At 42.7% G+C, this 26,782-nt stretch overlaps 1 protein-coding gene and 1 pseudogene across 1 annotated transcript in view; one reads left to right on the top strand and one right to left on the bottom strand.

Moving 5' to 3' along the window:
- The window catches only part of LOC142654474 (uncharacterized), a 1,458,099-nt gene that overhangs the window by 73,411 nt on the left and 1,357,906 nt on the right, over positions 1 to 26,782 (bottom strand).
- LOC142659669 (uncharacterized) overlaps positions 1 to 26,782 on the top strand; it is a 75,958-nt pseudogene that overhangs the window by 13,931 nt on the left and 35,245 nt on the right.

The raw sequence follows: 26,782 nt of genomic DNA, 5'->3' as shown, positions 1-26,782 counted from the left end.
CGAAGAGGCATATTCATTTCTTGCCTCCGACACAGAGTCGTCGGATGGTGAGACTCTGTTTTACTTATCCACCTCCTCATCCAGTGATGAAGAAGAGGAGCCCCTTAGGAGACGCCCCAGGACCACCACTGCAGTTGAAGCCCCCGAACGAAATGACCCCGCCGCAGCTCAAGCCCCCGAGCGAAGTGACCCCATTTGGACCCCCACACCAGACATTTATGAGCCCCAAATCCCAGAGTACACGGGCAGCTGAGGGATAAAATTTAAAACGGCAGGGCTCAGTGAGATGGACTTTTTCAAGTTCTTCTTCATTGATGACTTTATAGAACTAATGGTCTCCCAGACTAATTTATATGCCCAACAGTATATAACCAAGAACCCCACATCATTTTATGCCCAATCCCACAGGTGGACCCCTGTAGATGCAGCAGAGTTGGGCAAGTTCTGGGGACTTCATTTGAACATGGGGCTTCTGAAAAAGCCATCCATTAGGACATACTGGAGCACGGACATCTTATACCACACCCCGATGTACCGTATGGCCATGTCCGGGTGCGTTATGAGGCAATACTTCGCTTCTTACATTATACGGATAATGAGCAGTGCCCACCCAGAGATTACCCCAGTTTTGACCGTTTATGCAAACTGAGACCCCTATTAGACCATTTCAGTGCCCGGTTTTCCCAAGCATACACCTCCGAGAAGTTTATTTCTATTGATGAATCCCTGGTACATTTTAAAGGGAGGCTTCAATTCCGCCAGTACCTGCCGAGTAAGAGGGCAAGGTATGGTTTGAAGCTGTGTGAGAGTGCATCAGGGTATACATATAAATTCAGGATATATGAAGGGAAGGACAGCAGTATTCAGCCCCCAGAATGCCCCCCCCCCCTTACTGGGAATTAATGCAAAAATTGTGTGGGATTTGGTGCACCCACTGCTGGACCAGGGTTACAATAGGTACATGGGAGGGGTGGACTTGTCAGATCAAGTCCTGAAGCCCTACAGCGCCATGCGGTGTGGTATAAGAAGCTGGCCGTGCACATCATACAGATGGCATTGTACAATGTACAATGCGTATGTGCTACATCGATGTGCAGGCCAGAGGGGAACTTTCCTGGAATTTCAAGAGGTGGTTATCAAGAACCTAATCTTTAGGGACCAAGAAGGGGGGCACCCAGTACTTCTGGAAGCGAGGCCACACGCATCGTACCAGGGTAACACTTTCCAGGAGAAGTTACCCCAAACTGGCAAGAAGGGAAAAAGTCAAAAGAGGTGCAGAGTCTGCTCAAAGTGGGGGATAAGGAGGGAAACAATATACCAATGCGACACGTGTCCCGAAAAACCAGGGCTCTGTATGAAAGATTGTTTTCGAATTTATCATACATCCCTTAATTTTTAATTTACCCTGATGCACTCCGCACAGCTTATCCCCCTCATCTTTCCCTTCTGAGCCCTGCCGTGTGCCCAGGCAGCTGATAACAGCCACATGTAGGGTATTGCCATACCCGGGAGAACCCACATTACAGCTTATGGGGTGTAGATCTCCGGTGGCGCATGCTGGGCACACTATATCGGACACTGACATGCTATATATATATATGTATATGTGTGTATGTAGAAAATTGCAAATCTCACTCTGCACCATCTGCGGGCGCATTATCTTTTACACAATACCTGTGGGGTCAAAATGCTCACTACACCTCTAGATGAATGTCTTAAGGGGTGTAGTTTTTAAAATGGGGTCACTTCTCTGGGGTTTCAACTGTACTGGTACCTCAGGGGCTTCTGCATACATGACTTAGCACCAGAAAAGCTCCAGGAGGACAAATGGTGGTCCTTTCCGTCTGAGCCCTGCCATGGGCCCAAACTGCAGTTTATCACCACAAATGGGGTATTGCCGCACTAAGGACAAATTGGGCAACAAAATGGGGTATTTTGTTCCCTGTGAAAATAAGACATTTTGATCAAAAATTACATCTTATTGGAAAAAATGTCATATTTTTAATGTCACAGCCCAATTGAAATGTGAAAAAACTATGCAGTCAAAATGCTAACAACAACCATAAATGAATTCCTTGAGGGGTGTAGTTTCCAAAATGGGGTCACTTCTGGTGGGTTTCCATTGCTTTGATACCTCAAGACCTCTTCAAACCTGGCATGCTGCCTAAAATATATTGTAATAAAAAAGAGGCCTCAAAATGCACTAGGTGCTTCTTTGCTTCTAGGGCTTGTGTTTTATTCCACGAGCGCACTAGAGCCACATGTGGGACATTTCTAAAAACTGCAGAATCTGGACAATACATATTTAGTCGTGTTTCTCTGGTAAAACCTTCTGTGCTTCAGAAAAAAATGTAATAAAATTGAAATTCAGCAAGAAAAATGAATTTTGCAAATTCACCTCCACTTTGCTTTAATTCCTGTGAAACGCCTGAAGGGTTAAAGAACTTTCTAAATGCTGTTTTGAATACTTTGAGGGGTCTAGTTTTTAAAATGGGGTGTTTTATGGGGGTTTCTAATACATAGGCCCCTCTAAGCCACTTCGGATCTGAACAGGTACCTTAAAAAAAAGGCTTTTGAAATTTTCTTAAAAATATGAGAAATTGCTGTTTATGTTCTAAGCCTTTTAAAGTCTAAGAAAAATAAAAGAATGTTCAAAAAATGATGCCGATCTAAAGTAGACATATGGGAAATGTGAACCGTGTTTCCCCGATAGTAAGACACCCCCGATTGTAAGACGTATCGGGGGTTTCAGGGGGGTCGGCTAATATAAGCCGTACCCCGAAAGTAAGACATATGTCTTACTTTCGGGGAAACACGGGGGTATTGCCGCCTCCTGCCCACTTCCGCGCCGCCCCCCTCTCCATACGTCAGCGCGCCGTCCTGTGATGGCGCGGGTACTGAGACTGTACCCACGCGATCAGCGGCAGGAGCACGGCTGTTATACACAGCCTGGCTCCTGCTGCAACTGCCGGAATCGAAGCGCGCGCCGATTCCGGCAGTTTAACCCATTAAATGCCGCTGTCAATAGTGACAGCGGCATTTAATGTGTTTGACAGAGGGGGGAGCTCCCTCTGTCACCCGATCGGCGCCCCCGCAAACAAATCGCGGGTCGCCGTCGGGTTTCCATGACAGCCGGGGGTCTAACAAAGACCCCCAGGTCTGCCTTCAGCATCTGCCTGTTAGGCGATGCCGGAGGCATGACCTAATAGGTTGCCTGTCAGTTTTACACTGACAGGCAATAATGCTTCGGTATACTAAGTATACCAAAGCATTATATATGCGATCGGCACATCGCATAGTGAAGTCCCCTGGTGGGACTAAAAAAAAATATGTAAAACAGTTAAATAAAGTTTGTGAAAAAAAAAAAAATAATAATTCGACAATTTTTTTCCAATATAAGACATACCCCGAAAGTAAGACATAGTGGGGCTTTTGGGGATAAAAAGAAAGTAAGACACTGTCTTACTTTCGGGGAAACACGGTAGTAACTATTTTGGGTGGTATAACCGACTGTTTTACAAGCAGATGCATTTAAATTCTGAAAAATGCTATTTTTTTTCTAAATTTTCTCTAAATTTTGCAATTTTTCACGAATAAACACAGAATTTATCGACCACATTTTACCAAGAATATAAAGCCCAATGTGTCACGAGAAAACAATCTCAGAATCGCTTGGATAGGTTTAAGCATTCCGACGTTATTACCACATAAAGTGAAATATGTCAGATTTGAAAAATGGGCTCTGAGCCTTAAGGCCAAAACTAGGCTGCGTCCTTAAGGGGTTAAGGATGCAGCCTAGTTTTGGCCTTAAGGCTCAGAGCCTTCATGTTCGTGGTAAAATGTGGTTGATAAATTCAGTGTTGGTGAAAAATTGCAAAATGTAGAGAAAATTTAGAAGCAATAGCATTTTTCAGAATTTAAATGCATCTGCTTTTAAAACAGATGCTTATACCACCCAAAATAGTTACTAGTTCACATTTCCCATATGTCTACTTTAGATTTGCATCGTTTTTCGAACATTTTTATTTTTATTTTTCTTAGACTTTAAAAGGCTTAGAACATAAACAGCAATTTCTCATATTTTTAAGAAAATATCAAAAGCCTTTTTTTTAAGGTACCTGTTTAGTTCTAAAGTGGCTTTGAGGGGCCTATGTATTAGGAACCCCATTAAAAAAAAACATTTTAAAAACTAGACCCCTGAAACGGCATTTAGAAAGTTTTTTTTTAACCCTTTAGGCATGTCACAGGAATTAATGCAAGTGGAGGTGAAATTTGCAAATTTCATTTTTCTTGCGGAATTTCAATTTGATTCAATTTTTTTCTGTAACACAAAGTTTTACCAGAGAAATACTACTAAATATGTATTGTTCAGATTCTGCAGTTTTTAGAAATGTCCCACATTGTGGCTCTAGTGCGCTCGTGGACTAAAACACAAGCCCCAGAAGCAATGAAGCACCTAGTGCATTTTTAGGCCTCTTTTTTTTATTAGAATATATTTTAGGCAGCATGCCAGGTTTGAAGAGGTGTTGAGGTGCCAAAACAGTAGGAATCCCCCAATAGTGACCCCATTTTGGAAACTACACCCCTCAAGGAATTCATTTATGGTTGTTGTTATCATTTTGACCACACAGTTTTTTCACAGCACCTATTTGAATTGGGCTGTGAAATTAAAAAAAATTCATTTTTTCCAATAAGATGTCATTTTTTTATCAAAATTTCTTATTTTCACAGTGAATAAAATACCCAATTTTTTTGCCCAATTTGTCCTTAGTGCGGCATGGCAGGGCTCAGAAGGAAGGGACCACCATTTGGCCTACTGGAGCTTTTCTGGTGCTAAGTCATGTATGCAGAAGCCCCTGAGGTACCATTACAGTTGAAACCCCAGAGAAGTGACCCCATTTTAAAAACTACACCCCTTAAGACATTCATCTAGAGGTGTAGTGATCATTTTGACCCCACAGGTACTGTGTAAAAGATAATGCGCCCGCAGATGGTGCAGAGTGAGATTTGCAATTTTCTATATATATATATATATAGCATATCAGTGTCCGATATAGTGTGCCCAGCATGTGCCACCGGAGATATACACCCCATAAGCTGTAATGTGGGTTCTCCCGGGTACGGCAATACCCTACATGTGGCTGTTATCAGCTGCCTGGGCACACAGCAGGGCTCAGAAGGGAAAGATGAGGGATAAGCTGTGCGGAGTGCTACAGGGTAGATTAAAAATTAAGGGCTGTATGATCAATTCTAAAACACTATTTCATACAGAGCTCTGGTTTTCGGGACACGTGTCACATTGGTATATTGTGTCCTTCCTTATCCCCCTCTTTGAGCAAACTCTGCACCTCTTTTGACTTTTTCCCTTCTTGCCAGTTTGGGGAACTTCTCCTGGAAAGTGTTGCCCTGGTACGATGCGTATGGCCTCGCTTCCAGAAGTACTGGGTGCCCCCCTTCTTGGTCCCTAAAGATTAGGTTCTTGATAACCACCTCTTGAAATTCCAGGAAAGTTCCCATCTGGCCTGTACATCAACGTAGCATGTACACATTGTATAATGCCATCTGTATGAGGTGCCCGACCAGCTTCTTATACCACACCGCATGGCGCTGTAGGGCTTCAGGACTTGGTCTGACAAGTCCACCCCTCCCATGTACCTATTGTAGTCCAGGATGCGGTCTGGTTTGGGGGTCTCTGTTCTGGTACCTCGTACAGGTACAGGGGTACTGGTGTGGCATCTCTCTTGTCTTGTACTTGACACACAATATGTTGCTGCTAGAATGTGCCCTGCTCTCACCCCTTCTGAGTGTTTGCCCAAGCAGAGTCTTAGGGAGGCCTCTCAGATTTCTTCTAGCAGTGCCGCATGCCGCAGGACTTCTGGAAGCGAGGCACTTGAAGAGTGGGGCACTGGTATAAAAATTATCCAGGTAGAGGTGGTAACCCTGGTCCAGCAGTGGGTTCACCAAATCCCACACAATTTTTGCATTACCTCCCAGTAAGGTGGGGCATTCTGGGGGCTGAATACTGGTGTCCTTCCCTTCATATATCCTAAATTTGCAGGTATACCCTGATGCACTCGCACAGCTTATACATCTTCACGCCATACCTTGCCCTCTTACTCGGCAGGTACTGGCGGAATTGAAGCCTCCCTTTAAAATGCACCAGGGACACATCAATAGAAATACACTTCTCGGGGGTGTATGCTTGGGCAAACCGGGCACTGAAACGGTCTAATAGGGGTCTCTGTTTATACAAACGGTCAAAACTGGGGTCATCTCGGGGTGGGCACTGCTCATTATCCGTATAATGTAAGAAGCGAAGTATTGCCTCATAACGCATCCTGGACATGGCCATACGGTACATCGGGGTGTGGTATAAGATGTCCGTACTCCAGTAGGTCCTAATGGACTGCTTTTTCAGAAGCCCCATGTTCTAGTGAAGTCCCCAACTCTGCTGTATCTACAGGAGTCCACCTGTGGGATTGGGCATACAATGATGTGGGGTTCTTAGTTATATACTGTTGGGCATATAAATGAGTCTGGGAGACCATAAGATCTATAAAGTCATCAGTGAAGAAGAACTTGAAAAAGTCAATTTCACTGAGCCCTGCCGTATTAAATTTTATCCCTGAGCTGCCTGTGTACTCTGGGATTTGGGGCTCATAAATGTCTCGTGTGGGGGTCAAAATGGGGTCCCTTCGCTCAGGGGTTTGAACTGCGGTGGGGTCATTTCGCTCGGGGGCTTCAACTGCAGTGGTGGTCCTGGGGCGTCTCACCATCCAACGAGTCTGTGTCGGAGGCAAGAAATGAATATGCCTCTTCGCCACTAAATGTCCGTTGGGACATGTTTGATTCCTTCCCTAAGTAGGAGCAATAGGCTGCTACCTAAACCAGCCCAAAAAATTGGTGTTTTAATAGAACGAGTGGGCTTACCTGAGACTAAACCTAACTAGGGCGAGGGTTCCTAACATGAATATGATCGGCGCTGCAATGTAGATAACAGCAACGTGTTTTTTTTTTTTTAAACGATCATTTTTGCCCAAGTTATGAGCAATTTTATATTTATGCAAATGAGCTTTTCAATGGACAACTGGGCGTGTTCTCTCGTTTTACCAACTGGGCGTGTATTGTGTTTTTACCAACTGGGCGTTGTGAATAGAAGTGTATGACGCTGACAAATCCGCGTCATACACTTCTCATCGTTCCCACCCAGCTTCTTTCACTGCAGACACACAGCATGACGTCACCCACAGGTCCTTCAACCTTGGCGTCGGACAGAGAAGGTACATGGGCTCCAGCCGTCCGAGTGGGTAATATGCTCATCTCTAGGGAGTTTACTATGCTTACCTGCACACGGTGATGCTGCTGCAGATTCAACTGTACTCTCTCGGACGGCTGGAGCCCATGTATCTTCTCCTTTCCGACGACAAGTTTGAAGGACCTGTGGGTGACCTCATCGTTCCCACCCAGCTTCTTTCACTGCAGACACACAGCGTGACGTCACCCACAGGTCCTTCAACCTTGGTGTCGGAAGAGAGAAGATACATTGGCTCCAGCTGTCCAAGAGAGTAAAGTTGAATCTGCAGCAGCATCACCGTGTGCAGGTAAGCATAGTAGACTCCCTAGAGATGAGCATGTTACCCACCCGGACGTCTGGAGCCCATGTATCTTCTCTGTCCGATGCCAAGGTTGAAGGACCTGTGGGTGACGTCACGCTGTGTGTCTGCAGTGAAAGAAGCTGGGTGGGAACGATAAGAAGTGTATGATGCTGATTTGTCAGCGTCATACACTTCTATTCACAATGTCCGGTTGGTAAAAACACAATACACGCCCAGTTGGTAAAAACACAATTACACGCCCAGTTGGTAAAACGAGAAAACACGCCCAGATGTCCATTGAAAAGCTCATTTGCATAAATATAAAATTGCTCATAACTTGGGCAAAAATGATCATTTAAAAAAAAACAACAAACAACTTTGCTGTTAACTACATTGCAGCGCCGATCATATTCAATAGGAGATAGGGATTTGGTAATCTGGTGACAGAGCCTCTTTAAATTGTCTAAATTAAATGTTTGTTTTTTTTGTTTTTTTTTTATGTTTTATAAAGAAAAAAATTATCCCCAGGGACCAAGAAATTGATCCTGAAGTGGTCAGTGATAGATCACTGACCAACAACGTTTGGGGAACACAAGGAGGAAGGGTACAGGACTGGGTAGTGGATGGGAGAGGTGGGATGCCGAAAAAGGTTGTTTTTTAGACTTTTTGTAACTTTTTTTTTTTTTTTCTTTTTTACTTTTCTCTCTCTTTCTCACAACCGCTCTGAACGCCTCGCTATCTCCAACAGAGGCGTTCACGGCGGGTGCGGCAGGATGTGATGTCAGGGAGAGGAAGTTTAGATGTCTATCGCCACTATTGGACAGTTACTCACTGACTGACCAATAGTGGCGATCGTGGAGGCGGGACCATCGCGACAGGTCCCGGCGTATTGAGCTGTGATAGCCTGCTGTCGGAAACAGCAGCTGTCACAGCTCGTGCACGCGTCTGTAAAATGGCGATGCATTTTCCCTGTGATGTACTATTCCGTCGCTGAGCGCGAACGGGGCGGTCAGCACGACGGAATAGTACGTCACTGAGCGTTAAGGGGTTAATTTGTCTCAGTTATAGTTGGTGTAGAATTCGATCCCTTTACTACATGTTAACCCCTTAATGATCTCACAGATTTTTGGCTTAAAACCAGTAAAATTGTTTACCCCCTCCATCGGTTGGACATTTTATTTTTCATGATTGTAGTCGTGTGAGGTCTTATTTTATGCAGGACGAGCAGTAGATTTTTTTTTAAGAACCATCCTCAAGGAAATGTATGTAGCGTTCAATTTATTTTTCGGGCAAAATGCATAAAATCACAAAATAACCACCAGAGGTGACCAATTAAAGGGAAGGTGTCACGAAAAAAATTATTTTTATATAATATTGCTTTTAGTATGATATTAAAATTAATTTTATTTGTGTTTTTGTGTTGTACTTTTTTCTTACTTTTACTTCTCTACGGGGGCTGCCATTTTTTTTTCATCTCTGTGTGTGTGTCGATTAACGACACATACAGAGATGGAATACGGCACATACATCCCCATAGAGAATGCGAACGGGAGCCGTTTCATTCACTATAGCGTACGCCGTCTGTGTGGGAACAGCGCATGCGCCGCTCCCAAACAGACCAAAAGAAAGGTCTTTGGCAGAGCGAAATCCGGCGCCATTTTCATGTGGACCGGAAGCCGCGGCCAGACAGTAAGATGGCTTCCTTCCATATGTAGACGCGAGGAGTAGGAGCGGAGGCGGCGGCAGGAGCAGGTAAGTTATGTTTGTGTATGTGATGTGTGTATTATGTTCGTGTTATACTGTCTGATTATCACTGTATCTAATCCTCCTACACTGTGCATTTGCTCAGAAAATGGCGGCACATTGTGTAGGAGGTTTGAAGATTCAACCCCATCCTTCTCCTGGCGCTAGCCAGAATAAGGGAGGGGGGGGATTGTGTGAGGACACTAGAGAGAGTGTGTCTACCCCAAATTTGCAGCATAAAGCAATGAGTTTGCTTTACCACATTGCAATGCTGCAATTTTGGGAATTGCTCCCTCTAGTGAGCAGAACATGGAAATGTTATAAATGAGAATCTAATTTATAATATTTCCTGAGTTGTGAAAAAATTAAAACCATGTTTAATCACTTATATACTAACTGTTTAACTGAAAAAAAATAACAATTTCTAGCGACACATTCCCTTTTAATGGTCATGTTTTTTATGGAGGGGGATATTTTGGATTTTGGGATAATACGAGTTATGGGAGACATGTTATGAAGAAAGGTCATCAAAACTAAATGTAATTCCCTTACAGAAGAGGAGGCTGAGGGGGAGGGGATATCTTTTATATAAATATGGAAATGTCCCTATAAAAACAAAGCAACTTTTTTTTTTTACAGGCCCAGCAGAGAACACGGGGTCACTGCTAACAATAAAAGGAAGTGCAATTTCATCACAAAGTCCTAAAGCCGCACATCACTGTACGAACCGTAACGTTATGGAACCTGCTCCCACCGGATTTGGTAATGGTAAATAAAGTGTGGAGAGATATATAAGGAAGGGTTAAATAATTTCCTTGTAAGACACAATATACAGGGTCACTGGTAGTAATGTAGAATGTGGATCCAGGGACCTGTCCGGTTGTCAGCCGCGGCAGGAAGGAATTTTCCACTTTATGTAGTTCTCTGACATTTAAAGATTGATTTACCTTCCTCTGGATCTACTGGGGTTTATAAATATAAAAAGGTTGAACTTGATGAACTTAGGGCTTTTTTTTTTCAACCCACTCATTCTATCTATGTGAAAGATGTACAGTACTGTGCAAAAGTTTTTGGCAGTTGTGGAAAAATGCTGCAAAGTATTAATAGTTTTTTTTTTTTAGAAGGGAAATCTAAATCAAGTCAATATTTGGTGTGACCACCCTTTGCCTTCAAAACTGCATAAATTCTTCTAGGTACTTGCACACAGTTTTGGAAGGAACTCGACACGGAGGTTGTTCCAAACATCTTGGAGAACTAAGCACAGATCTTCTGTGAATGTAGGCCTCCTCAAATCCTTCCGTCTCTTCATGTAAGGACAGAAGTTGTCAAACTAACCTAATCTGTTTTTATGAAGAGGTGAGCAGAAGTCTAGACAGAGGGGCCGCTGTGGATTTAGTGTTTTTAGACTTTGCAAAGGCATTTGACACTGTCCCCCATAGACGCCTAATGGGTAAATTAAGGACTATAGGTTTAGAAAATATAGTTTGTAATTGGATTGAGAATTGGCTCAAGGACCGTATCCAGAGGGTTGTGGTCAATGATTCCTTCTCTGAATGGTCCCCGGTTATAAGTGGTGTACCCCAGGGTTCAGTGCTGGGACCACTATTATTCAACTTATTTATTAATGATATAGAGGAAGGGATTAATAGCACTATTTCTATTTTTGCAGATGACACCAAGCTATGTAATATAGTTCAGACTATGGAAGATGTTCATGAATTACAGGCAGATTTAAACAAACTAAGTGTTTGGGCGTCCACTTGGCAAATGAAGTTTAATGTAGATAAATGTAAAGTTATGCATCTTGGTACCAACAACCTGCATGCATCATATGTCCTAGGGGGCGCTACACTGGCGGATTCACTTGTTGAGAAGGATCTGGGTGTACTTGTAAATCATAAACTCAATAACAGCATGCAGTGTCAATCAGCTGCTTCAAAGGCCAGCAGGATATTGTCGTGTATTAAAAGAGGCATGGACTCGCGGGACAGGGATGTAATAATGCCACTTTACAAAGCATTAGTGAGGCCTCATCTAGAATATGCAGTTCAGTTCTGGGCTCCAGTTCATAGAAAGGATGCCCTGGAGTTGGAAAAAATACAAAGAAGAGCAACGAAGCTAATAAGGGGCATGGAGAATTTAAGTTATGAGGAAAGATTGAAAGAATTAAACCTATTTAGCCTTGAAAAAAGAAGACTAAGGGGGGACATGATTAACTTATATAAATATATTAATGGCACATACAAAAAATATGGTGAAATCCTGTTCCTTGTAAAACCCCCTCAAAAAACAAGGGGGCACTCCCTCCGTCTGGAGAAAAAAAGGTTCAAGCTGCAGAGGCGACAAGGCTTCTTTACAGTGAGAACTGTGAATTTATGGAATAGCCTACCGCAGGAGCTGGTCACAGCAGGGACAGTAGATGGCTTTAAAAAAGGGTTAGATAATTTCCTAGAACAAAAAAATATTAGCTCCTATGTGTAGAAATTTTTCCTTCCCTTTTCCCTTCCCTTGGTTGAACTTGATGGACATGTGTCTTTTTTCAGCCGTACTAACTATGTAACTATGTAACTATGTAACTATGTAATACCAGACAGACTCGATGATGCTGAGATCAGGGCTCTGTGGGGGCCTTATCATCCCTTCCAGGGCTCCTTGTTCTTCTTTACACTGAAGATAGTTCTTAATGACATTGGCTGTATGTTTGGGGTCGTTGTCCTACTGCAGAATAAATTTGGAGCCAATCAGAAGTCTCCCTGATAGTATTTCATGATTAATAAGTATCTGCCTGTATTTCTCAGCATTAAGGACACCATTAAAGAGGCTCTGTCACCAGATTTTGCAACCCCTATCTCCTATTGCAGCAGATCGGCGCTGCAATGTAGATTACAGTAACGTTTTTTTTTTTAAAAAACGACCATTTTTGGCCAAGTTATGACCATTTTTATATTTATGTAAATGAGGCTTTCTAAAGTACAACTGGGCGTGTATTGTGTTCGTTACATCTGGGCGTTTTTGCTTCTTTTACTAGCTGGGCGTTGTGTATAGAAGTGTCATCCACTTCTCTTCACAACGCCCAGCTTCTGGCAGTGCACAGACACAGCGGGTTCTCGAGAGATCACGCTGTGACGTCACTTCCTGCCCCAGGTCCTGCATCGTGTCGGACCAGCGAGGACACATCGGCACCAGAGGCTACATTTGATTCTGCAGCAGCATCGGCGTTTGCAGGTAAGTCGATGTAGCTACTTGCCTGCAAACGCTGATGCTGCTGCAGAATCAACTGTAGCCTCTGGTGCCGATGTGTCCTCGCTCGTCCGACACGATGCAGGACCTGGGGCAGGAAGTGAGTGACGTCACAGCGTGATCTCTCGAGAACACGCTGTGTCTGCACTGCCAGAAGCTGGGCGTTGTGAAGAGAAGTGGATGATACTTCTATACACAACGCCCAGCTAGTAAAAGAAGTAAAAACGCCCAGATGTAACGAACACAATACACGCCCAGTTGTACTTTTGCAAGCCTCATTTACATAAATATAAAAATGGTCATAACTTGGCCAAAAATGCTCGTTTTTAAAAAAAAAAAAAAACAACTTTACTCTTATCTCCATTGCAGCGCCAATCTGCTGCAATAGGAGATAGGGGTTGCAAAATCTGGTGACAGAGCCTCTTTAAGCGTAACCAAATCCTCAGCTCCTTTTTCTGAAATGCAGTCCTAAACTTGCAAGGAACCTCCACCATGCTTCACTGTTACCTGCAGACATTCATTATTGTACCGCTCTCCAGCCTTTCGGTGAACAAACTTCCTTCTATTACAGCCAAATATTTCACATTTTGACTCATCGGTCCCGAGCACCTGCTGGGATTTTTCTGCACCCCCCCAGTTCCTATGTTTTTGTGCATAGTTGAGTCGCTTGGCCTTGTTACCACATCGACGGTATGGCTTTTCGGACAAAATTCTTCTATGAAGACAACTTCTGGCCAGACTTCTCAAAACAGTAGATGGGTGGACCTGGGTCTCACTGGTTTCTGACACTTCTGAGCTGATGGCACTGCTGGACGACCTCTTCCGATTTCAAAGGGTAGTAAGCATGATGTGTCTATGATCCGCTGCGCTAAGTTTTTCTTGGCCGACCACTGCATCTACTGTTCTCAATATTGCCCGTTTCTTTGTTCTTCTTCAAAAGAGCTTGAACAGCACATCTTGAAACCCCAGTCTGCTTTGAATTCTTTGCCTGGGAGAGACGTTGCTGATGCAGTTTAACTACCTTGTTTCTGTGTTCTGTCTTGCCATGGTGGACCTGTGACATGAAACAGTCTTCCACAAGCTCACCTTTGTAGCAGAGTTTGTTCCTTACCCAGTTTCAAGCCTCCTACCCAGCTGTTTCTGTTAATGTCTGTGTTTCAACCTACATATGAAAATGATGATCATTATTACATGTTTGGTATAATTGGTTAATCATACACCTGACTATAAGCCTACAAAATCCATGACTTTGTGCAAGTGTTCCTAGAAGAATTGATGCTGTACTGAAGGCAAAGGGTGGTCACACCAAATATTGATTTGATTTAGATTTCTCTTCTGTTCATTCACTTTTTATATTTTGTTAAATGAATAAAAAAAACTAACAGCATTCTTACTTTGCAGCATTTTTCCACAACTGCCTAAAACTTTTGCACAGTACTGTATGTATATTGTGTGCTAGATCCATATATCTATAGAAAAATATGTAAAAACAAAAACTACTCTTACCGGATATTGTTTTCCTGGAGCCCCATGCGAGGACCACCCATCTCAGGACAGGAAACCGGAGGAGATTAAATGCTTCACAACCCCTCCAATCCCTTACGACTTCCCTTAAACTATAGTAAAAGGTTTTCCTCCAATCTGAATAAGCTCTCAGGTAGAAAATCAAACCTCTAAACCAGGGGTCTCAAGCATGCGGCCTACGGGCCGCATGCGGCCCCTGCGGCTGTCATCTGCGGCCCGCGGGACACAGAGCTGCTAGTACCGCTAGCTCTGCTCTGAGACTCTGGAATTCCCTGACATTGCTGTCCACATATGAACAGCGATGTCTGGGGCTTCCCTAGAGCCGGAGTCCCGGGCAGAGCGCTAGTACAGGCTCTGCTCCGGGACTCTGTGGAATTCCCTGACATCGCTGCCCATATATGGACAGTGTGTCAGGGTCTTCCCCAGAGCGGAGTCCCGGGCAGAGCGCTGTTATCGGCTCTGCTCCGGGACTCTGGGGAAGCCTCTGACATCGCTGTCCATACATCGACAATGATGTCAGGGGCTTCCCCAGAGCAGGAGTCCCAGTGATGTCAGGAGCACAGCTGGAGTCCCAGGAAGAGCCTACTAGCGCTCTGCCTGGGACTCCAGCTCTGGGGTTGCCCCTGACATCTCTGTCCATATATGGACAGTGATGTCAAGAGCAGAGCTGGAATCCCAGGCAGAGTGCCAGAAGCGGCTCTGCTCCGGGACTCCAGCTCTGGGAAAGCCCCTGACATCACTGGTGCAGCCTCTACAGAGGGCACTGGGGCAGCCTCTACAGAGGGCACTGGGGCAGCCTCTACAGAGGGCACTGGGGCAGCCTCTACAGAGGGCACTGGGGCAGCCTCTACAGAGGGCACTGGGGCAGCCTCTACAAAGGGGCTGCCCAATCTTGACGTGTGCTAACTGAGCCGCCGGACTGCATTTAGCGACACTTAAACTGGAAAGCTGGATTGTTGAAATAAGCACGTGGCGAAATATCTCAAATTTTAAACCTAGCGCTATTATTCTAGTAATATAGTGTTATAGTAGTTCAAATAACTAATTAATTAACAATAATTTTGTATTGTATCAAATTTGAAAGTAATGCGGCCCGTCAACTTCACTTTTTTTCTATATGTGGTCCACTTACCTGGCAGAGTTTGAGACCCCTCATCTAAACAGTGGAACTCCTTTCAGTATCATTTCTCAGGTCAGTACGGAAGGAATGTAACACAATATCCTGCTTCCTAAGGAAAGCTTATAGCAAAAGTTATGGCTAACAGAAACGTGATTTTTAGGGTCAACATACTGATGGAAATCTCCCCTGAAGGTTTTTCGGGAGCTTGTGACATAGCCGGAGGAGAGTTTTCAAGTCCCGAGGAGGAACTACTGATCTTACAGGGCACCGTCTCATTGAGGCATTAATAAATAGTTATACCCAAGGATGGTCTGCCAACCTGTAGTCAAAGAAGTTACTGAGAGCTGCAATCTGGAATGTCAAATTAAAGGGCCTAAGGTTCCTATCCAATCTAGCCTGGAGAGTATTTAAGATGAGGACGTTGGGGACCTCCCAGGGATCTGGATAATCTCCAACAAATCTAGTAAAAGTTTTCCAGACCTTTAAAAGTAGATATTAGACGTGACCTTTTTCGTGATTGCTACGAGAGTAGAAACTACACTGTCAGACAGGCCTCACCTAGGTAAGATTGACCTTTCATACTCCAGGCCATTAGGTGTAACTGCTGCAGATGAGATTGCCAAACAGCTCTGTCTCTGAACGAACGCCACAAGACCTCTGAAGCTTCCTGGGGTATCTGGCACCAAATCCTTTAAGCCTGTAAGTTGGAAAGTTCGGCCTCCATGGATCGGACTTTTGTTTTCACTATTTCCATGACATCCCCCTGAGAGACTAGCTCCAATCCACGACTGGAAAACTCCAGAAATGCTTTCAAAGGAGAAACACCCCTAACCAGCTTTAGGTTCTGTTTCTTGTCCTTTGGACATCAGGAAAGGCTTGACCTCTGAAATGCAACATTCTAGACTGCATGACGTCTGAACCCTGTAACAAATCTTTGGGTAATAGGAGGTACTCTGTAGAGTCTGAGCCTTTCTCCCTTCCTTATCCCCTAATGGGAGTAGATCCCCCAAGTATTCCTCCTTACCATGCTGAGCAAGCATTACCTGTAATGTGGCAGGCATGCCGGGAGCTTTCTGACATGCAATAGGTCCCAGGGCCTGGCATTGTCCTCCACATTGCTACCGCCTTTTTATTTTACTGCCTTCTGTTGTCTTATTTAAATACTGATGACCTGAGGGAGGAGAGTGGGGTGGACTGGAAGTGGGACAGCTTTGGTGCTCGTTCCGGAAGTGGGGCCGGGCTCGGACACATCAGCATGGCAGTGTTAAATCTGGACCAGGAAGTGGAACAAGGCATGCCTAGAGCATGCACTGCGTTCCAATCACATGGGGCAGTAGGAGGATACCCTAAAGGGATGGTAATTTTAAAAAACCATGGCGCTTGGAGGAAGCGGGTTTCTGCCAGTCTTTGGCTCCTTCACCCAAGGCAGGTCATGAGACTTTTGTCCTCAGTTACTTCTCCTCAACTATGCAAAATGAGAAGGAAGGCTGGCCATCCGGAATCCGGACATGATGGAAAATTATTAGTCTCTGGAAGGGGGTAAAAGGGTAAATACCTTGTTTGGTTATGTTCTGTTCCTATTGATGTGCCGTGATTTTGGAAGGGATCGAAGAAGCTCCCCAAAAAAAGATGCCCATCTGTAAAAATAATCTGCCTTCATCCCTGGTTTGGCCCCTATATAAGCTATGTTTAGACAAGTTGTTGAAGGAGGAACCGTCTTATTTGATCCAATATATTAAGGACATTGTAAAATAAAAGGCTTTAATAGGAATCGTCCTAGTACATCTATAGGGAAGGGTATGGTGTCTGACTCTACTAGGGATATTGCATTTTGTGAGGAGGGTGAAGAAGTGTCGGTAGATTCTGACGCTATTAGGAAAACTTCTCTTCCCTCCTGAGGGCAGATCTCTTATTAAGGGCTATTAGATCCACTATGAACTTTTTATATTCAGGATCAGATGTTTGAGGATCTGCGTCCAAGAAAGTTCTTCCCATTCATAAGAACATTAGAATGATGTTTAAATCGGGAGGTGTTTTGGAAGATTTCTTATCAATGGGGGGGAACCACGGTTAGATCTGTTTACCACCAGGAAAAACAAAGTGCAGGAGGGTCTACTCTGTTATTCCCAGAATCCTTAATTTTCCCCAAGATGGTATTAATAAAAACTTGAGGCCTAGCACCATGAAAGTGCACATCTCGTCTCTTACTTTTCCCTGTTTTTATTTATCTCTTTGTAAAAATCCCTGGATGAAACAATTTTTTAGAGCTGGAATTAGACCAAACCATCTTTAAAATGTAGATCGCCCCCTTGGGATTTAACGTTTGTATTATCTAGATTCGCTGAATCTCCATTTGAGTCTATTGACCATATTCCTGGCAATCTGTTGGCATATAAATCAGGCTTTGTGGGAGCGATTTCCTCCAGGGGGGTGGGTTACGTTGCTGTCTTTCAGACTAGTCTTACATGAACGTCTTGGATGCAAGGATAAGTATCAGACCTGGCATAGTTTTTTTTCTTTTACCCGAGAGTAGATTTCACCGATCGCTCCCAAGAAATACTGTAGTTCTTCCCTCCAAAAATCCCTATGGAGGAGAAACTTTCACAGTTTTCAGTTTCAGGGCTCCGAAAAGGGATACGGTTCTCAGAAAAACCCCAGCTAGGTGGACTTTTACAGCTATGAATCTAGCCTACGCTTCAGCAGGAAAGAATCCTCCTTCCGAGTTTGGGGTGCACTCTACTCGTGCGAGTTCTACTTCATGGGCAGAAAGGGCTAATGCCTACGTAGACCAGATCTGAAGGGTACCTACTTAGTTCTCCTAATATACCATTTTCAGGCACTTCAGATTGGACCTTCAATCTAATGATCAACTGGCTTTTGGCAGAAAAGTCCTCTGGGCTGTGGTCCCTCCTAATCTATCTGGTCTATCTTCTCAGGGTGCTAAAGCAAAGGAGAAGGTAGGATCCAGCGCTGGGTGCAATTAAAATGGATTTTTCTTTTCCAAGTTTATTGGAACGAAGTTAAAAGGAAGAAGTCCAGTTGCATTTAAGTCCTGGGTGTGTGGAATTGTGGAGGTGCGTGTCCTCGGGGGCCTACGCGTTTCGGACGGCTATCCGCGTCCTTAGACTTGGCTGTGGTGACCACAGCCAAGTCTAAGGACGCGGATAGCCGTCCGAAACGCGTAGGCCCCCGAGGACACGCACCTCCACAATTCCACACACCCAGGACTTAAATGCAACTGGACTTCTTCCTTTTAACTTCGTTCCAATAAACTTGGAAAAGAAAAATCCATTTTAATTGCACCCAGCGCTGGATCCTACCTTCTCCTTTGCTTGTCAAACTACCGTTGTGCCGACACGAGGATCCGAGCGCTACCTACAAATCCACATCACACTGGAGTGTCAAGGTGAGCTGGAGGTTCCCTCCCCAGTTTCTATCTTTTCTCAGGGTGCTGTCATGGGCGGAGGGGAAAGATGAGATTACATTTACTGGTAATTGGTTTTCCATTAGCTTATGACCATTCTGATGCTCACATATCTGTTCTAGGCCTTTTTGCCATTAGACCGGGGTAAGCATGGGCATTCCAACCAGTCATTAGCAACGCATCCCCATATATAGCAAGCTGGGGATGCTCTGCGTGTTCTGACACCTTTCTATCACAGCCAGCATTAATTTTTTAAGTAATTTGTGCTACAGTAGCTATTCTGTTAAATCGGACTACGACTTTCAACAGTATGTAAATCCTCAGGAAGCAAAAACAAGTTAAACCCATGGCGGAGCAGGGAGCCGTTGACTCCCCGTCCTGCCATTCCCTCTTGTAGGCCCTTGGCTTAGGAAGCGCTGGACCCTTCGCCCAGGTTCTGAGGAGCACAAAATTTTAATTCTTACTCTGCTAAATATTAGAATTAAAGGTCTTGAGAGAAGTGATGAATACCTATACGAGTATAGACCATTGGCATACGCCAAACAATAATGCGTCCACACAAATCATAAAGCAAATATCAATACCTATACCGGACTGTGAAGACTACTAGTATATCCAGAAAATGAAACACACATAGCACAAGTCATGTACCATGACAATATAAAATAAACTTTATTGAAATATACATAACACATTGGCCATCAAAATATAAAAACAATATAGCACACAGTTAAAAAGGAGAGTACGGAGGAGCTGCGTGAATAATCCAATATATATGCTACCATACTATAAACATCCTGTGATGTGGTAGCAAATGCAGATATCTATAGAAAAGATAATCATATAGATCAAGTATTTGGACAACAGAAGCACATAAATATATTTAGCACCTAACAGAAGAGCACACAATTGGCATGCATATAAGAGTATACAGCTAAAGCTCCAAGTTGCACCCAAAACAAAGACCATGCTTTATAAATAAAGGATATTACACAAACCCATGGACTGCATGATCGGAAGCACGCAGTATCACTCCACACTGACCGCCCCCGACGCACGTTTCGCCGTCCGCTTTCTCAAGGGGTACTGACTGATGGGATAGTGGTTGTTTTAAATATAAAATTCAGAGGGAGGGGACTACACGAATAGCCAAACACTAAGCAGTGTTCACAGCATATGGAGATCTGCAATCACAGATCAAATTACACCTACCATGCTGCAGGCACCATTAATGTGCACGGACGATGGAAGCCATATTCGTCTCTGCGGACGCCATCACACCTGCTTGGCGCATGCGCACCGGCACTGATCCGGATGTCGGAAACTGTGCCACGGACTTCAACTACAAACTGCGCATGCACGCTGCCAAAAGTCTAAAGGGAGGGGCTGGCATTATACAGAGAAGGGTTAGTGGCCATTTTAGAACCTGGCAGTCATGCCAAAAGCTCAAACACGGGATAAAGGTCATGTACTGACCAGGAGTGCCGTATATAGCACTAAAACAATCTACCCCGGGAAAACATATAAATAGTGAAAGCATAGTTAATACATTAGTCGGTACTCCCGAGTACCTGGGTATCTCTCAAGATAGTTGAAACATTATCACTGGACAGCTGGAGCGCGCACATAAAGATCCCATATACATAGACATGAATGAATATACATACATAAATACACAACAATATCAATATTCTACACATATTAGTACATCACTGTAAATAGCACCATACAATTAAAAATTCCACTTTATTTTACAATAAATACCATCGTAATAAAAATATACATATATAAATATACAATGTACCCCCATATAAACAAATAATAGTAAATAGTGTAAATAGAGTGCAAGGGGAGTGAGGAGAGGTGAGTGAACACACGTGCTCGTGATAGTGAAAAGAAGTGAGGAGAAAAAATAAATAAATAGTTAGATTATGTGAAGGAGTAAAAAAGGACTGCACCTGAAAAATATATAGCCATTATTAAGCATGCAGAAATATAAACATATTCAATATGAATCATTATATAATGTATTGTATAAATGACAAAAATGTGAAAGCCTATATAAAAATATGAAAATGATGCGACTCAATATGAGCGTGTTAGGGACCATAAAAATAATCAATGTAAGTGATCTAATAAGTATAACTGAAGACATGAATACAATTAAAATCCATACATGTGCCAAAAATATATATATATATATATTCAAAAAAAATGTGTAGTGAGTATACGTGGATCTAATATAATGGATAAGAAACATGAAACAATATATATAGATTCATGCATGATATATAAAATGTGATAACGTGTATAGACTTAGGTACATAAATATGTTAATTAGTGTATATAGAGTAGTAAAAATATACAAATATATAAAGTTGGTACACTAAAAGTGTATACATAATATGTGCATGTAGTAGTCATGAGATCATACAAGAAATACAATAATAACAATATGTAAATTCATATAGACATGTGTCAGTAAGAGAGAAATATGGATAAGGTACGTGTACCAGTACCAATACCTACCCCTTGAGAAAGCTGAGAACATCCCAAAATACCAAACATATACAAAAAAAGGGTATAAATGTATAGCAATGTATACATAAAATGACATTCCCATGCATACACTAAGCCCACATATAATAGCACGCAGAAGAAAGCAGGAACGGGCACAATTTGGGCATCATAAAGCACCTCCGCTATAACTGGACAAATGAGCCAATGTATCCATATCGCCTGTAAAGAGATTGAGAATTTGAGATAGTGTAGAATACTCAAAAATAGTCCGACCTGAGTGTATATAACTCACACCGACAGAACATTGCGTCCCCACCGCAACAGCGTGATCACAGAAATGTATCAACCAGAAATAATCCCATCACACAATTAAAATATCATAAAACTAACTATATTACATAAAAATGACGCCATGGAACCCACGGGGTAAATTACAAGAAGGAAGCGTAGGACATTTTTTCATTTAGACCATATGGTGAACTAGTGTTAAAGGGAATGTGTTGCCAGAAAAACATGTTTTTTTTTTTTTTAATTAAACATTTAGTGTGTAGGTGATTAAACATTGTTCAAATTTTTTTTATTTTTTTCACGAGTCAGGAAATATTATAAATTGGATTCAATTGGATTCTAATTTATAATATTTCCCATTTCTGGTCACTAGATGGAGCTATTCCCAAAATTGCAGCATTGCAAAATTGGGTAAAAAGCCCTCGCTCTAGTGAGCTCTCAGCATCCCCCCCCCTCCTTTATCCTGGCTAGTGCCGGGATAAACGAGGGGTTTGAACGGTGTAACCTCCTACACTGTGTGTCGCCATTTTTTGAGCTAACACACAGTGTAGTAGGTTTACATACAGTAGTAAACACACACAAACACGAACATACATTGAAATCTCTTACCTGCTCCTGCCGCCGCGGCTCCCTCCGGCCCGTCCGCTCCGTCTGCTGCCGCTGGTCCAAGTGCACAAGTCCGGAAGCCGCGACCGGAAGTAATAATATTACTGTCCGGCCGCGACTTACGGTCCACAGGAAAATGGCGCCGGACGGCGCCAATTTCAAATTGGACTGTGTGGGAGCGGCGTATGCGCAGTTCCCACACAGACACCGTACACAGAAGTGGATGGGACGGGACCCGTTCGCAGTCCCTATGGGACTGTGGCTGCCGTATTCCATGTCTGTATGTGTCGTTAATCGACACATACAGAAATGGAACAAAAAATGGCAGCCCCCATAGGGAAGAAAAAGTGTAAAAATAAGAAAAAGTAAAACACAAACACACAAATAAATATAAACGTTTTTAATAAAGCACTAACATCTTTAACATATAAAAAAAAAATTTGTGATGACACTGTTCCTTTAAGCTTTGTTATCCACTTACACTCGATACGTTCAAGCTTGCGAAAAGTGTCTCCACCACGTGTTCCGATGATGATTTTATCAATGCCATGTACTTTCAGATCTTGCCACCTGTTGTTATGATGGTCCCGGAAATGTCCGGGGATAGATTTAAGTTTATTAATCATCTCCCAATTATTATCCGCAATTTTTTCAGCCTTTTTAATGTCTCTTACATGTTCCTGAATTCTTATTTTAAGCTCTCTTGTGGTCATGCCAATATAGGAGAGGCCACACGGACATGTTGCCCTGTAGACGACCCTCGATGTACTGCAATTAATAAAATGCACAATTTTGTAGCATTTTTTTGTTTTCAGAGTCAGGAAAAGTATCCGTTTTGACTATCAAATTGCAGAAAATTGCATTTTTTTCTTTTTGCGCTGTAAGGGTATCAGAGAGCATACCATACTGACCGTAATAGTCTTCTTGTACAACAACAGCGCAAAAAGAAAAACAGTGAGGACACGGTAAGGCTCATCACTACCTACAATACACAATGGTCTGAGATGCACAAAATTGTTACTCGCTTTTGGCCCATACTGTTGACAGACACTGATCTTAAAAGGCTTCTAACCCCAACTTACAGTCAAAAGGAGTAAGACCTTAAGCGACCATCTAGTTCGGAGTCACTATAGTGCCCCAAACTCTAACATGTATCTATATGGTTCCAAGGGACCAAAGTGGGGATCATTCCGCTGTGGCCATTGCTCTATCTGCAATTTGATAGTCAAAACGGATACTTTTCCTGACTCTGAAAACAAAAAATGCTACAAAATTGTGCATTTTATTAATTGCAGTACATCGAGGGTCGTCTACAGGGCAACATGTCCATGTGGCCTCTCCTATATTGGCATGACCACAAGAGAGCTTAAAATAAGAATTCGGGAACATGTAAGAGACATTAAAAATGCTGAAAAAATTGCGGATAATGATTGGGAGATGATTAATAAACTTAAATCTATCCCCAGACATTTCCGGGACCATCATAACAACAGGTGGCAAGATCTGAAAGTACATGGCATTGATAAAATCATCATCGGAACACGTGGGGGAGACTCTTTTCGCAAGCTTGAACGTATCGAGTGTAAGTGGATAACAAAGCTTAAAGAGGCTCTGTCACCAGATTTTGCAACCCCTATCTGCTATTGCAGCAGATCGGCACTGCAATGTAGATTACAGTAACGTTTTTATTTTTAAAAAACGAGCATTTTTGGCCAAGTTATGACCATTTTTGTATTTATGCAAATGAGGCTTGCAAAAGTACAACTGGGCGTGTTGAAAAGTAAAAGTACAACTGGGCGTGTAGCAGATAGGGGTTGCAAAATCTGGTGACAGCCTCTTTAACACTAGTTCACCATATGGTCTAAATGAAAAAATGTCCTACGCTTCCTTCTTGTAATTTACCCCGTGGGTTCCATGGCGTCATTTTTATGTAATATAGTTAGTTTTATGATATTTTAATTGTGTGATGGGATTATTTCTGGTTGATACATTTCTGTGATCACGCTGTTGCGGTGGGGACGCAATGTTCTGTCGGTGTGAGGTATATACACTCAGGTCGGACTATTTTTGAGTATTCTACACTATCTCAAATTCCCAATCTCTTTACAGGCGATATGGATACATCGGCTCATTTGTCCAGTTATAGCGGAGGTGCTTTGATGCCCAAATTGTGCCCGTTCCCGCTTTCTTCTGCGTGCTATTATCATATGTGGGCTTAGTGTATGCATGGGAATGTCATTTTATGTATACATTGCTATACATTTATACCCTTTTTTTTGTATATGTTTGGTATTTTGGGATGTTCTCAGCTTTCTCAAGGGGTAGGTATTGGTACTGGTACACGTACCTTATCCATATTTCTCTCTTACTGACACATGTCTATATGAATTTACATATTGTTATTATTGTATTTCTTGTATGATCTCATGACTACTACATGCACATATTATGTATACACTTTTAGTGTACCAACTTTATATATTTATATATTTTTACTACTCTATATACACTAACATATTTATGTACCTAAGTCTATACACGTTATCACATTTTATATATCATGCATGAATCTATATATATTGTTTCATGTTTCTTATCCATTATATTATATCCACGTATACTCACTACACATTTTTTTTGAATATGTATATATATATTTTTGGCACATGTATGGATTTTAATTGTATTCATGTGTTCAGTTATACTTATTAGATCACTTACATTGATTATTTTTATGGTCTCTAACACGCTCATATTGAGTCGCATCATTTTCATATTTTTATATAGGTTTTCACATTTTTGTCATTTATACAATACATTATATAATGATTCATATTGCATATGTTTATATTTCTGCATGCTTAATAATGGCTATATATTTTTCAGGTGCAGTCCTTTTTTACTCCTTCACATAATCTAACTATTTATTTTTTCTCCTCACTTCTTTTCACTATCACGAGCACGTGTGTTCACTCACCTCTCCTCACTCCCCTTGCACTCTATTTACACTATTTACTATTATTTGTTTATATGGGGGTACATTGTATATTTATATATGTATCTTTTTATTACGATGGTATTTATTGTAAAATAAAGTGGAATTTTTAATTGTATGGTGCTATTTACAGTGATGTACTAATATGTGTAGAATATTGATATTGTTGTGTATTTATGTATGTATATTCATTCATGTCTATGTATATGGGATCTTTATGTGCGCGCTCCAGCTGTCCAGTGATAATGTTTCAACTATCTTGAGAGATACCCAGGTACTCGGGAGTACCGACTAATGTATTAACTATGCTTTCACTATTTATATGTTTTCCCGGGGTAGATTGTTTTAGTGCTATATACGGCAGTCCTGGTCAGTACATGACCTTTATCCCGTGTTTGGGCTTCTGGCATGACTGCCAGGCTCTAAAATGGCCACTAACCCTTCCCTGTATAATGCCAGCCCCTCCCTTTAGACTTTTGGCAGCGTGCATGCGCAGTTTGTAGTTGAAGTCCGTGGCACAGTTTCCGACATCCGGATCAGTGCCGGTGCGCATGTGCCAAGCAGGTGTGATGGCGTCCGCAGACACGAATATGGCTTCCATCGTCCGTGCACATTAATGGTGCCTGCAGCATGGTAGGTGTAATTTGATCTGTGATTGCAGATCTCCATATGCTGTGAACACTGCTTAGTGTTTGGCTATTCGTGTAGTCCCCTCCCTCTGAATTTTATATTTAAAACAACCACTATCCCATCAGTCAGTACCCCTTGAGAAAGCGGACGGCGAAACGTGCGTCGGGGGCGGTCAGTGTGGAGTGTTCCTGCGTGCTTCCGATCATGCAGTCCATGGGTTTGTGTAATATCCTTTATTTATAAAGCATGGTCTTTGTTTTGGGTGCAACTTGGAGCTTTAGCTGTATACTCTTATATGCATGCCAATTGTGTGCTCTTCTGTTAGGTGCTAAATATATTTATGTGCTTCTGTTGTCCAAATACTTGATCTATATGATTATCTTTTCTATAGATATCTGCATTTGCTACCACATCACAGGATGTTTTCAGTATGGTAGCATATATATTGGATTATTCACGCAGCTCCTCCATACTCTCCTTTTTAACTGTGTGCTATATTGTTTTTATATTTTGATGGCCAATGTGTTATGTATATTTCAATAAAGTTTATTTTATATTGTCATGGTACATGACTTGTGCTATGTGTGTTTCATTTTCTGGATATACTACCGTGTTTCCCCGATAGTAAGACACCCCCGATTGTAAGACGTATCGGGGGTTTCAGGGGGGTCGGCTAATATAAGCCGTACCCCGAAAGTAAGACATATGTCTTACTTTCGGGGAAACACGGGGGTATTTCTGATGCGCGGCTGCGTGATTTTCGCGCAGCCGCCATCATAGAGATGAGTCTAGTCGACGCCCGTCACTGTCCAAGGTGCTGAAAGAGCTAACTCTTTCAGCACCCTCGACAGTGAATGCCGTGAAAAAAAGAAAAAGTTCGTACTTACCGAGAACTTCCCGGCCGTTGCCTTGGTGACGCGCCTCTCGACATCGGGCCCCACCTCCCTGGATGACGCGCCAGTCCATGTGACCGCTGCAGGCTGTGCTTGGCCTGTGATTGGCTGGAGCTGTCACTTGGCCTGAATCGTCATCCCGGGAGGTCAGACTGGAGGAAGACGCCGGGAGTTATCGGTAAGTCAGAACTTCTTTTTTTTTTG

This window comes from Rhinoderma darwinii, chromosome 1 (assembly GCF_050947455.1).
Source record: "Rhinoderma darwinii isolate aRhiDar2 chromosome 1, aRhiDar2.hap1, whole genome shotgun sequence".
Lineage (NCBI taxonomy): Eukaryota > Metazoa > Chordata > Amphibia > Anura > Rhinodermatidae > Rhinoderma > Rhinoderma darwinii.
Note: the sequence above shows the minus strand (reverse complement) of the source record. Positions and strands in the feature narration are given on the sequence as shown.